Genomic DNA, 12493 nt, shown 5'->3' with positions numbered 1-12493 from the left:
CCGTCACTTAACCATGGCGTAGTTATTGGAAGTAGCTGGGTGCCAGTGTAGGTCTGCTGCAGACTGACCTTTAGCATCCGTTTGGAGAAAATTTAAAACAAATAAGACAAAAGCAAGATGTGATTTAGGGGACCTAGGAAGATAAAGGTTCCCCTTCTTAGTTTTAAGAAGCCAGTTTTTAAGGGTGCGGTGAGCACGCTCTACGATTCCTTGACCCATTGATTTCCTTTTCTACACTTAGGGCATGTTCCTGGTGAACAACCTGATTGCCCGTTTATAGTACCCCTGTTATCAGGGCAATCACTTTTAAAATTATCCAGACTGCCACATTTAAAACACCTTTTATTTCCTTGTCTCTGCGAAAGTATTCCCTGAATGGTGGTTCCCTGCAACGCTGCAACCATTGCTAGACCCTGATTATACGAGGGGCCAATTTCAGAACAGAGACGAATATAACCAGCTAAGTCTGTCTTCCCCCTATGAGGTCTGATCGCCTCCCGGCAGGCCGCATTAGCATTCTCGTAGGCTAGTTGAGTAACCAACGGATTTTCTGCCTGAGAATTTCCAAAAATCCTATTAGCTGTTTTTAGCAATCTATCCACAAAATCCTGAAAAAGCTCATCAGGAGCCTGTTTGACACCTGTTAAGTTTCCACTAGGATCTCCCTTTGATGGTAAAAGATTCCAAGCACGGTGGATTGCAAAAGATTCGCATTCAGCGTTCCTTCTATTAACTTCATAGAGCCTATGAAAAGATACCAATGGACAGTTCTTCCTCAGGGCATGGCTAACAGCCCGGCTAGCTCAGTCGGTAGAGCATGAGACTCTTAATCTCAGGGTCGTGGGTTCGTGCCCCATGTTGGGCGCCAATATGTAGGCCGCCAGTGGCCACATACGAACCGGGTTACCTGGAAGAGAATTCTGAAGTTAACGGGAAGGGGGCGAAAGAGAAATGAGTCAAGAGGACAGTTGCCCATAGAGACCGACTTTACTATCATTAAGCCAATATTTATAATCTTAGGAAAAACCACCCTGCCCCCCAAATGGCCGAGAGTTCATAGATCTTCTTCTCAGTGGATTGTCTGCTTAGTCACACAGTTTTCTGTTGGTCTCCAGGTGGAGCGGCGCTGAGGTGAAATCGGCTGTATTGTTATCTTGAATAGGCCGGAGATAACTCCAGAGGAAGGGTGGGGGCTGTAGGCCAGGAAGGTCACAGCTAAATGCTGTAGGGGGAAGGGACATTGGAGCATTAATAATTTTAGGAAAGATTGTCCAAAAAATTAAAGATGTAGGGAGACAATAGAACTGCTCCCCCGAAGTTTTCCTCACTGCTGGAGGTGTAATCATTTGCCCTGACCTCAGACAATAGCCTTAGATTAAGAAACTCACATTTACATCTGAGTTAATGCAAACCTCAGCGAGGCCTAGTGAGGTTTGTGAGGCACTGCTTGGTCTTGCAAATTCCACCCAGGGAGTTACAGGCTGGAACCTCATTACTAACAGATTTTTCCAGATGTTGTTCAAAATATAATTCAAACTTGAGATTTATGAAAGGATAATGAGGCTATGGAACTTAAGAAGATAGTGAGGTCTGGCCTGCCTACTCCTCCATACAGAGTTATTATGGATTTGGAGCCTTGTTTCATTTTAATTCTCATTCCTGCTCTGGGGAACCTTTTGAGCTGGTTTGGTCGTCATCATGTCAGACAATCTGTCCTAGTTGAGTAGTTGTCAGAGAAGGCTTACTGTAAAGTGCAGACAAAACGAAAACCACCCTGGGACTCCAAATTCAGGAGCTGCTTTCCTGGTAACTGGTATAGTCATTTATAATAGATGCTGATGGGCAAATTTCCCAAGGTCACATTTCTCAGTGTAGAATCCAATCACCTCTTATGATTTTCCCTAAATGTAACCAGAGGAGACAGAGCCTCCCAAGCAGAGTTGACATCCTAGAGACATTTGCAAATTTAATTCTCTTCTCCTCCCAGTTTGGCGTCAAACACATAAAACACTTGGCATTATCCCTTATTTCACCCATCTTGAAGAGATTATTAAAAACAATTGACTACTGCCTGGACAAAGAGGCATGGCAAGATTCAGGGTTATGTAAGGTAGGGATAATGGAAGAATTGGTTCATTTCTTCAAGGAAGCAGGGTGCATGCAAGTCGAGTTATGAGTTCTTATTGTGGACCCCCTCACTACACACGGAAGAGAGAAAGTGATGTTGTGGGGGCATGGGGTGGGAGCCCAGACCTCTTGTCTGTTAACAAGTAGAAGCCAGTGGGCTGTGTCAGAGTGAGAGACCCCCCAACTCAATGTTTTTAGACCTCTAAACAACTAGCCCAGCACAGAGTAACTTGTTTTTCTGCTTTCAGCTTGAGAAAGATGGTCCACCCTGTTCTAGTTCCAGTGTTTAACTATACAGTGCCCCAAGGACGTTTGCTCCAGATAATCTCTAACCTTCCTTACTTCCTCATTCTGTACTTCCCCATTCCGTGCATGTTTTGTCCTCCACCCCTTGCCTTGTGAATTGTGTCTCCAACCCTTCTCTTGTGATTTTTCCCCTTTAAATACCCCTGACTTCAGTTGCACGGGGTCCTCAGTCCTCTACCCCTGCACGCTGTATGGCTGTGGAACCCAGAATTCTGGAATAAAGAAATCCTCATGCTATTGCATCGAGACCATTTCTCGCAAGTGATTTGTGTGTCGCCTTCTGGGGTGTGGGTTCCTGGGGCACCCTCGGTTTTGGGGGGTATTACAAGTGCCCAGTCCTCAAGAGCAGGTGCTGATAAAATGTTTGATTATAAGTCTCATTTAGAAAAGGTGTTTGAATGAACTAAGAGTAGGGCTGTGTCTTCCCTTAAAATAGAAGCAGAGGGTTCTGGGTCTGATGGAAACTTTAGCTCAGTACTGGGTGTACAATATTTCTTCTGTCCTCCTGTAATGACAAACACATTGATAGTGCTGTGGCTTAAGAAAGGAGGCAATGATTCAAGCCAAGGTGTGGCAGAAGAATGCCTCTTAGGGTATCAGTGGGAGGAGGGGTCCTTAGCAAGGGAAAGGCTCAATAGATGCCCCAACAAAGGGCAATCAAAAGGGGGTAGGTGGGAGTGTGTCAGGTGGAGGGGCACATATGTGGAGACAGGGAGGCGGGTAGAGGCATTATGGGTCTTTGCAGAAGGGGGAAATTGGGAAAAGATTTACCTTTAGAAATGTAAATGAAGATGATATTCAATAAATCCAATTAAAAAGAAAAAAGAAACAAGATCAAATCTCAAAAAAAAGTTCTTTCTAGAGTGGTGAATATGACTAAAATAATATATAGATAATAGCATAGTATCTATGTTGTATCACAATAAATCCAACTCCCTGTTTAACAATTTTAAATTTAAAACACAAAACATCCTTAAAAAAAAAAAGAACGGAGACAATAAACATGTGTGGGTGCAGGAACTCTTGCTTTGTTCCATAGCTGATTCTCCTAATGAGTTATGGCTTCCACTAACTTTCCAGCAGTGTTGCGAAATGTGATGGTGGGCCGGGCAGTGGTGGCGCAAGCCTTTAATTCCAGCCTTTGGGAGGTAGAGGCAGGTGGATTTCCAAGTTCCAGGTCAGCCTGGTCTACAGAGTGAGTTCCAGGACAGCCGGAGCGACACTGAGAAACCCTGTCTCAAAAAACGAAAAACCAAACAACAACAACAACTGAAAAAAACAAAATGTGATGGTGCTTGGGAGGCTGGTGGGCTGGGCGGTGGTGGTGCACACCTTTAATCCCAACCCTGGGGAGGCAGAGGCAGGTGGATTTCTGAGTTTGAGGCCAGCCTCGTCTACAGAATGAGTTCCAGGACAGTCAGAGCTACAGAGTGAAACCCTGTCTCAAAAAACCAAAAAAACAAACAACAACAACAACAAAACGAAACGTGATGTGCTTGGGAGACTGCTAGAGGTGTCCAGAAAAGTGTAATGTCTATTTTACTAACTCGCTTGAGTGAAAGAATGAGTGTAGTTCTGTGATATACTGAAGAAGCAAGGTTTACAGGTATGAGCACTTCCTCATTCACCCTTGTGCTTTTGAACATTATACTTTTCTTAATATATGTTTGTACCTCCCCCCTTAGGGCTTTCAGTTTACTGCTTGTCCTTGATAACATATTTTATTTTTCTCTATTTTTTTTACTTTTCATTTCTTTTCCTTTTTTTTTTTTTTTTTTTTTTGCTCTTTTACTTAAATTTTCCCTGATATTAGCACTGTCATTTTTGTCTGACTGGCATTTAAAATTGAAGACATTGAGCAAGAAAATGGAAAATGTAAGAAGAGCACAAGCAAGACTCCTGATGCCTCCAAAGATGTTGAGTATGGTGAGGGCTTCAGCAACCTCTGCTCGTTGCCATGGGCAGTGGAGTGGTGCAGCTAAGATGACTTCTCAGAGATCCCTCAAGCTGTTCGGTGTCACGGTCCATCCCTCCATGAATATCTTAAATACGAATATGCTTAGGGAGAAATATTAGACAAAATTGCAGATTGAATTTTAGAATCTGTTACAAATCCATTCACTATCTATGCCAGCACTACATCTTTCTGAAGACTTGATGAAAGGTGCTGTGTCAGGATCCTTTGATCCTGTGTATATGTTGGATGCCTACGAGAATACCAATCTTGTGTTAATAATGCGTGTTGGCACAGTGTGATTTTCCATCTTGGGACTCCAAATGTGTATCTTGGGACCTTGCTGTGTATCCCTACTGCTCAGGTGTAGGCAGCCTCTATGGTCTTTATGAAATTTTCTTTATGAACTGACCCAGATGCAGAAAGTACCATCTACAGACACACTGGAATCTAGGTGAGACTAGCACTGGGACCCAGAACTAAGTGACTCTTATAAAGAGTGGGTCTCATTGTCTATTCTAGTACCTGCAAATATCCTGAGCCTCACTGTACCTTACTCACCTGGGGTCCTCTATATAGTGTTTAGTGTCTTTGGTAAATAATACCAGGTGGATATATTGACCTCGCTACCTCTATGAGTGCCATGTTCTGTTAGACAGTAGTTTGATATCAGTATTTCCCAGACTAAGCCCTCCTTAGTAAACAGTATGCCCTGAGAGACATCTATTCTCTCCAGGTGGCAAACCATTCCCTGTCCTCATAATATTCTATCAGCCATTACCAGGAATGAGTTTTGGAACAGCCAAAACAGAAACTGAGTGTCTTCATTCAGTCCGCCCTGTAACTGTCAAAGAATGGGGTTAGAGTCATGAAGTCTGCCTCAGTGGTAGAGTATGTCTCTAACAAGAATGATGCCCTAGAAACAATCTGAGCCATATTTTTTTTAGTAATTTTACCATTTGTTTTCCTACTATCAGACACCTCATCCTTAGAATCTCACTCCAAGCTAAGTCTGTTCCTTGACAAATGATTTATGATTCATGAAGTGTCACTGACTTACTGAGACTGAATGTAAGCCTGAAAGTAAAATGTGGAGTAAGTGACCTAATGGGCCCCCAGACAGTTCCTGGCACACTCGGGCATTTCAAAATCAGCCTTAAGAGAGTCTTTCTCTGTCTTAAGGCAGAGAATCTATGCCTTAAGAGAGTCACCTTGTCTTTCTAAGCTGACTCTGACAGAGAAAGTAAACACTAGAAACTTTGTGAGACTAGGTTTAAGACACACTACCAAGGAACTAGAATACTAAGTAGGTCTTTATGTCAACACTAGTACCTGGAAGGAGCTTGGGCCTGTCTATGACATATTCTCCTGTGGGTCCTCAGCACAATGTATGTTTGCTTTGGATAATGCTAATAGATGAATAGATTAACCTGGAATCTTCTACTGGCACATGTGCAGGTATAGAATAAGTTCATACCAGACTTTCCCAGACTGAAATGTCCTTATTACACACTGTGGAGTTGAGTTTCTCTATCAGGTAGCTAAACACTGCCAATCTTGAGGGCATCCTTTCAGTCATTCTCTATGATATCCAATCTATGGATGGACAGATTCCAAACTAAATGCCTTCACTCAATACCCTGCAATTTTGTAGAAGATAAATGGGATTTTGTACCTACAACTCATTGTTAGAATATTTGGATGGCATGTACAGTACCCTATGAACAATCAATCCTATCCCAAGAGAATCCAGGCAAAGGATAATGAATAGACCAATTTACAGCTAAGGTGTAGGCTTCAAGAAAAGATGTGTCTCTATAGAGACTATAGTTCACTTTAACCTCTATCCTCCACTGGTCCTACCAGGATTTATATATATATATATATATATACATAATACACACACACACACACACACACACACACACACACACACACAAAGAACATAAAAATTAATGAAGAGCTTGTAAAATTCCTTGCATGAAATGATCAGATTGCCAGGCGGTGGTGGCACACTCCTTTAATCCCAGCACTTGGGAGGCAGAAGCAGGCAGATTTCTGAGTTCAAAGCCAGCCTGGACTACAGAGTGAATTCAAGGACAGCCAGGGCTACACAGAGAAACCCTGTCTGGGAAAAAAAACACAAAAAGAAAGAAAAAGGAAAAGAAATGATCCGATAAAGAGACAGTTTTGTTGTAAGAACACATCCAGGCCACAGGAACCCATGAAGACTAGAAAGGGCAGAAAAATCCCTGAGAGCTCTTATGCCAAGAACATAAACAATATGTATAGATGTCCCTCCAAAGCAAGGTGGGATCTCTAGCTTTCCCTGACTGATAAAGGTAATGGGAAAACTACAAAATCATGTATGATATAATAGTACAGGAATCCCAAGCAGAGGATATTCTATGTACATATTCAATAACAATCCACTCTGTAAACTCTGCCCAATCCAAGAGCTTCCATACACTTTATTTTAATCTTGAGTCCCATTAGGCTGACAAGACAATTCAGGGAGGGACAACAGTCTCATTCACATTTAACAAAATTTAGGCCAAATCCCACAAAGTTATCTGATGGATAAGAGGCAGAAGGGATAAAATAGGGCCTACAGATTATGCAGTCCAAAAAAAGTATGCAGAAACATCCATTCCACAACTGTGGGCTCCCTGAGAGGCCCTTAGCAGTAGAAGCATTTCTTCTTCTTGAGCTTCATGTAGTTCTCTGAGGCTCCATTGTTCTCATTTGCAAATCTCTGCAGGTGTGATATTACCTGCTCATGACCTAATTTCAGAATCTTCTTGAAAGAATACGCCCTGTGGTAGGACATTTCCCTAGGAGTGTATACTCACATGAACACTGACCCTAAAACATCACATCAGCACAGGGTTGTCCTCAAAGAACACATACCATGGGATGAAATATCCTGGATCCTGTGTACTGCCAAATTATGGCAATTATAAAACATGTTATACTGACACTAGGTGAACAAAGGCTATGTGTCCAACTGGGATATGCCGAGGTTGCATGTGGTCACTCAGTAGGATTGGAAAAGCAGTCTATCCCATTATGTTCTCAGGAGCAAAGTCAGTCAGAAATTGAAAGTTATTGTGGGGATGAGAACCAAGAACAGAACAACTTTATAAACTGCCAAGGGTCTCAAAAGTGTACCAAGGTGAACTCTTCCTTTGAGAAGCATTTATGGATATGAGATGGGGCATAGTGACATCCTGGAGGTGCAGCCACTTAGAACAAAAGACCTGAAAAATATGAGTAGGGCATTGCATATCCAAGGATGACACTATGGGATTTGAAATAATGAATTGTTGTAGTCCAGGGATCCATCACTAATGACTGTCAAGCGATCTTGCAGCTCATTTCTCTCACTAGGCATCAGGTAAGTGGTCAGATTCTCTATTTTCTTTTCCTGCTTGTTTATGACAATTGTTGGTAGGAGGTGGTTGTGGCATATGCCAGCCTTTGTAACTAGAGGAACACAATTGAACTTGCTTAATGAGAAGGAGTAGAGGGTGGACAGACCAGACTGAGGCCCAAACAGAAAGAGAGAATGCCTCTATTTACTTTTCCTGCTTCTTTTTTTTGGATTTGTTTTTTTCAAGACAGGGTTTCTTTGTGTAGCCCTGGCTGTCCTGGAACTCACTCTGTAGACCAGGCCTCAAACTCAGAAATCTACCTGCCTCTGCCTCTCAGAGTGCTGGGTTTACAGGTATGTGTCACACACACACACACAGCTTACTTTTCCTGCTTCTTGAGAATTGTTGGTAGGAAGTGGTTGTGGCATATGCCAGCCTCTGTAGCTAGAGGAACACAATTGACCTTGCTTAATGAGAAGGTGTAGAGTGTGGACAGACAAGGCCGAGGCCCAAACAGAAAGAGAGAATGCCTGGAATCCAGTGAGACACCAAAGATTTTGCACAGGCTTGAAATGCCTGCTCTGTGGATCTCAGCTCTCCCATCATCCTGTAGAGATTTGGGTATCTATGCAGACAGGTGTTTTATCTGCCTCCCTACACATGCTAATGATGACCTCACAGAGGGCCTCTCCAGGCTTGTTAAGAACTTCACAGGGTACAACTCAGCTTCAGAGCCCCCAACCATGTAGCTACAGAAACCAGGAAAAATGGCACAGTCCTATAGCACCCGTATGCAGTGTTCATAACCAGATGCCCTGTCATGGATTCTAGGCTCATGACTATGCATTAAATAGTCATGTATGACAAACCACCATCAAAACCTGAAAAATTTATGCAACTGAAAGACTAAAACAATACTGAACTGGAGAAAGTACCTAGTCTCTGATCATGGCAGTTGTTTGGCTGCATTAGAGATATGTCTGACACCCAATCTGCTGATTCAGGAAATTCAGGGCGACATTCTCAAGTATAAAGTTATCAGAGGAGGTCTGAGAATGTAAGGTGTCAAAATAATATTTTGCTCTGAGTTGCTATAGTCTGATAGCCACTATAGAAAAACAAACTTGGAGTAAAGTGTTGAGCTGATTTAAACTGTGAAATATTTCCTCCCTGGATATATATGGTCTCCTTATGTCCCCAGGTTACACCCCAATGACCAGTAACAAGGAAATATAAAAACTCACTATATAATATCTTTGGAATACCCAGCTCCTATCTTCTGGGATGACCACAAGTGATGGCATGAGTCAGGGGGATGTCCATGAGTGCGGGAAGTGAGGCATGGGTATGATTACAAGTGCAGTGTGTGATGTGTGTGAGGCAGGGGGATGGATGTGAGCTCCGGATTGTTGGCTGTTGATAAATTATCATTCATTGATCAAGTATCAATCAACCTCAGTATCGATCACAAATTCATTATTGACAGGCTGTGGTTTAGTCCATGACTGGCTATTTAGCAACTACGAATCAATTATCGATTAAGTATCAATTATCAATCAATTGATGATTATTGATTAATTAGCAATCGATGCTCTGTCATAGTTTCAATAACATCTGCGTGCTACAGGTCGGGATGCTCAGGCGATGTCAAGGCTGCATATGCTGACTCTTCCTTCATGGGACCGAGATCGAGGTTGGGGTGGCAGCATGCTACAGACGTGTGTGCACAATTTCCTGTTACACACTCCTGGGAAGCCAATCTCAAGTGTGCCTACTTCAGGAATTTTCACATCACTGTTCCATGAATCAGTGTGCCTTTCCCAGGACCACATATTCCTTGCTGGTTATGCAAGTGCGATGGAAAGCCAGCTTCCTTTAGCCTCTCTCTCATTTCTCTAAGCTCCTCCATCTTGGACACAATGGAGTGAACTCTACCACAAATATGGGTGAACTCTCTGAGGATAATTGAAAGCCCTGAGAGCAGTGGGTGTTGTGACATCACAAGGGATGCCTAGAGCTCTCCAGGATACACTAGAATGTTCAGACAATGGATTGTCTTTGTCATGGGGAACAGGCTGTACTACCTGTTAATCCTCTCCCTCTACTGAGCTAAAGCTGAGGTGCCCATCCCGGGAGACTCTCCTGGGACACAAATGTTGATCACCTCCATTTCAAAAGCCAGAGGTCTCAGCCACTGAGATTTGTCAGTGTCAGAGCAATGGGAAAGTGCTGTGCTTTATTTCCAAATGTGTTAGCTGTGGAGACCTGGGTCAGGATGGAGAGAAGAGCCAGCCCATCAAGATGGCAGCAGAAGACTTGAGATGTCCACTTTCTTCCTAGGCTTTGACCGCATGAACTTGTTAGAAGGCAGTCCCAGAGTCACCTTCAGCATGTGGAGATTCAGGACGGGAGGGACGTTCTCAGGACGGTCTTGTTTGGAGATGATGGCTGCAGACAGGGATCAGGAAAACAAGATGACTCAGATCTGACACTGTGACTGAGAGATGAAAACAAAGGGTATAGTGCACTCTCTGTATTCCCTGCTCTGTCAGTCAGGCTGTGAGAGACCCATCTCACCAGACACTCCAGCACAGTCGTGTGTCCAAATTTGTCAGCAAATGTCCAAATCCTCCTTTTCCCAAACAGCTCTCATCTGTCCCTCAGTCACTTCCAACCTATTCTATAACTGAAATAACCACAGTGTACCACACCCGAGTGCCTCCAAGTGTGGTCTAAATGTCTCAAATCTAACAACACCCTACCACTCTATGCAGATCACAGCTCCTATTATCCAGGTGATGAGTGTTTTCTGGAGAGAGATAATGACCACCAAGCCTGAGCATGGACAGTGATGTCTAGCCTAGTCTCTAGAGTCCTTCCTTGCATGGGAAGGATATAGCTGTAAAGCCCTATGTGGCCATATAGTTAGAAATTTCATATTCTCATGGAAAATACATTTTTGCCCTTCATGGTTAAAATCCTAATCACAATCTCAAAATTAATCATTTTATTATCAAGAATGGATTCTTCAGTAGACGCAGTCATAAAATTAATTTTATTGAGCAAACTTGACTATAAAGGAACCATGTCCAGACAAGCATCTTGATACACTTATATAAAATGGGCATATGATATCATGGTGTTCTGTTTTCAGTGGGTGAGTATGTCTTCTCTAGACCTGCCCAAATGTTTTGGAATTGTGAATGAAAGACACACACACACACATGTTCTCTTAATTTTAATATGCATTAAACAGTACATTGGGTGAATATTTTTAAACCTTTTGCATCTAACATACTCACTATTATGATTGAAGAGTTACATTGAATGCATTTCTAATAAAATTGAAGAAATACATATAAAACGTTTTAAAATTGAAGATTTACATGGAAACTATTTCTGAAACTATTGAAGAAATATAGAAAAAAGTGTTAAAAGATTACAACACATTCTTAAATAATAATGGTAAAATAGACAACATAGAAAATATATCTTTACTAATTGACTAGGACATAGAAATTTTTTCTGAATAATTAAAGTTATTAATGGAAAATATTTCTGATAAAATTGAAGAAGCATAGAAAAAGGTGTTAACATTGAAGATTTTCATGGAAAATAATACAAATAAAATTGTCGACATAGAAAATATTCCTAAACTAATTCAAGAATTGAGTCAAAGTATAGTCTGATAACATTAAAGGTTTACATCGACTATATTTCTGAAAAAATGAAGAAATATATAAATATGTGTTCAAATTGAAGGTTTTCATGTAAAATAATACAGAATAAAGGGTAGACATATCAAACAGTTCTAAAATAACTGAAGAAGGAAGCACAAAATTTTCTGATAAAATTTATTTAAATAGAAAATATTATTGGTACAATTGAAGAACTGTATACAAAAATTAAATAAATACCAAGAAAAAGTGTTAAAATTGAAAAATTTGATGAACAGTAATGATGGTAAAATGGTTAACATAGAAATATATCTATACTATTTGAACAAGTACATAGAAAATATTCTGATAAAATTTAAGATATTGATGGGAAATATTTCTGATAAAAATAGAATTATATTAAAAAGTTAAAATAGAATTCATGGAAATAAATGGTAGACATAGAAAACATCTAAACTAGTTAAAGAGTTAAGTAGATACATTTTCTGATAAAAAATGAAGATTTTGATCGAAAATTTTTGTCATATATATGAAGAAATATATATACAAAAGTGGTAAAATTGAATATTCTCATGGGAAATAATTCAGGTAAAGTGGTAGACATAAAAACATCTAAAATATTGTAAAATGTAATATAAACATTTTCTGATAGAATTGAAAATATGCATAGAAAATATTTCTAATAAAATTGAAGAAATACATAGAAAGTGTTAAAATCGAAGAGTTTGTTAGAAAATAATAATGGTAAAAATGTAAACATAGGACATTTACTTTTACTAAATGTTCAAGAACACAGAAAAATATGGTGATAAACTGAAGCTTTTGATGTAAATTATTTCTGATAAAATTAAAGAATTATAGAAAAGTGTTAAAATTAAAGATTAACATGGAAAATATTGATAAAACTGAAGAAAAGTATAGAAAATGTGTCAAAATTGAAGAATATGGTGAAAAATAATAATGGTTAAATATACCTTTAGAAAATATACCTGTACTAATTGACCAAGAACATAGAATACTTTTCTGGTAAAATTTAAGAGTTTTTAAATTTTTTA

The 12493-nt window shown here is 40.4% G+C and overlaps 1 non-coding gene across 1 annotated transcript; it reads left to right on the top strand.

The window, feature by feature from the left end:
* Positions 1–792: 792 nt before the first annotated feature.
* Trnak-cuu (transfer RNA lysine (anticodon CUU)) lies at positions 793–865 on the top strand. The gene has a single exon. It is a non-coding gene; the product is annotated as a tRNA-Lys (tRNA).
* The last annotated feature ends 11628 nt before the right edge of the window (positions 866–12493 follow it).

This window comes from Apodemus sylvaticus, chromosome 13 (assembly GCF_947179515.1).
Source record: "Apodemus sylvaticus chromosome 13, mApoSyl1.1, whole genome shotgun sequence".
NCBI classification, from domain to species: Eukaryota; Metazoa; Chordata; class Mammalia; order Rodentia; family Muridae; genus Apodemus; species Apodemus sylvaticus.
The sequence above is the reverse complement of the archived record's forward strand: the minus strand, read 5'-3'. Positions and strand labels throughout refer to the sequence as shown.